Here is a 1,669-nt window from a genome sequence, read left to right as displayed (position 1 = left end):
CTGTTATTAATTATATCAGTATAATTGTGGGAGTCCAAGTTACCCTAGCCCACATAGCCCTGAAGCCTTTATCAGATGGAAACATATCAATGGAAACAATCAGATATGTAAAAAAGTTTGGGCATCTCCAGTATTTTAACTAGCTTAACAAGAAACATCTTCAGATTGGTTAAGAAGGGGAAGAGAATAAGCATTTATATAGCACCTACTATATACCAGATGCTGTATTAAGTATACCCTTCAAGGTAGGTGCTATTATTATTCCCAGTTTACATTTGAGGAAACTGAGGTTAAGTGACTCATCTAGGGTCACACAGTTAATATGTCTGAGGCCATATTTGAACTCAAGTCTTGCTGACTCCAGACCTGGTGTCACCAGCTGCGTCACTCACTGGCTTTTGAGAGACTCGGTCATGCTCTGTGGGGTTTTTATAAAGTAGCAAACCATTTCAGAACTTAAAAAAATTCCAGTGTGTAATAGGTTAGGTTGGAAAGCTAAGCCACTGAGAAGGAATTGCTTGGGGGGAGGAAAAAGGCCCTGACCTCATTCTTGGGGGTTTTTCATCCATGTCCTAGCAGAATCCCTGGGAATGCATTGGTGACTAGCTGGTGTCTGTCTGGGAAGCCTAATATTGACTGGACTCCATGAAGAAAAGCAAAGTTAAATCTCCACAAGGAGGCCATCAGGAAAGCTATACAATACCTGAGGGGACAGCTAAAAGACTTCCAAGAACTGTGTTCCCTCTTTGCCACATATGGTCTTCAAGCATATACTCGTTCTGAAGACCTGACTCTCCTGGGTGAGTAGGAGTTGGGAGAGACTGTTCTAAAGTTTATATGTGCTACATAATGACGATAAAGCGCAGGTTGGTGAGAATGGCTGAATGGAGAGACAGCCAATCTCAGAGCGGGTCCCCAGGGCCTAAATTCAAATCCTACCTAGGTCTACTCGCTAGGTTGCTCGTTGTGACCCCGGGCAAGTTATTTAACCTCTCAAAGTCCTCTGGCCATTCCAAGTTTACACTGGTAGGAATAACAAAACACTGTCAGATCCGCATGGTGAAGGTGAATTTCCTCCCCGGGAGTTCCCCACAGCAGTGATATCACGGTTCTAACCTAATATTAATATGACATCAACAACAAAAACACCTTATGGATTCGAACTTGTTTTGCAATACTTCTACTGACCCTCTATCTCCTCACGTGAGGAGTTGAAGCCTAAAGTTCCTTCCAAATCTAGGTATAACCCGATGAGAGCTCATTACTGAGGAGAAGGTAGGATGGGGGCAGTTCGCTCAGAATTCCAGTATCTTAGGACTCATCTCTTAGAAGGCAGGGAGGAGGGAGCCTGCTGGGGCTGTGGGGAAGGTGGAGGAGAAGGGTGACGTGGGAGTGGCCTGGATGGGGGGGGCATTAAGAAAACGGGTGGGTGTCCCGGGTGTGGAAGAAGAGACTTTTCGAATTGAGTGGGAGTTTCCGGAAAACCGCGTGGGTTCGCGGTTCCTTTCCCCGGGAGAGTGAGACTCGCAGCCCGGGTGCTCGGCAGTCCGAGCTCAGGGACGCAATCCAGGCTGGGGAATTCCGGGCGGGGGCGGCTGCTCAAAACTCGGGCTGGGCGGGGCGGGGCGGGGAGGGGCGGGCAGACGAAGCACGCCACCTATAAGAGGAG

Source organism: Dromiciops gliroides, chromosome 2 (assembly GCF_019393635.1).
Source record: "Dromiciops gliroides isolate mDroGli1 chromosome 2, mDroGli1.pri, whole genome shotgun sequence".
NCBI classification, from domain to species: Eukaryota; Metazoa; Chordata; class Mammalia; order Microbiotheria; family Microbiotheriidae; genus Dromiciops; species Dromiciops gliroides.
This window is presented reverse-complemented; position numbering follows the sequence as displayed.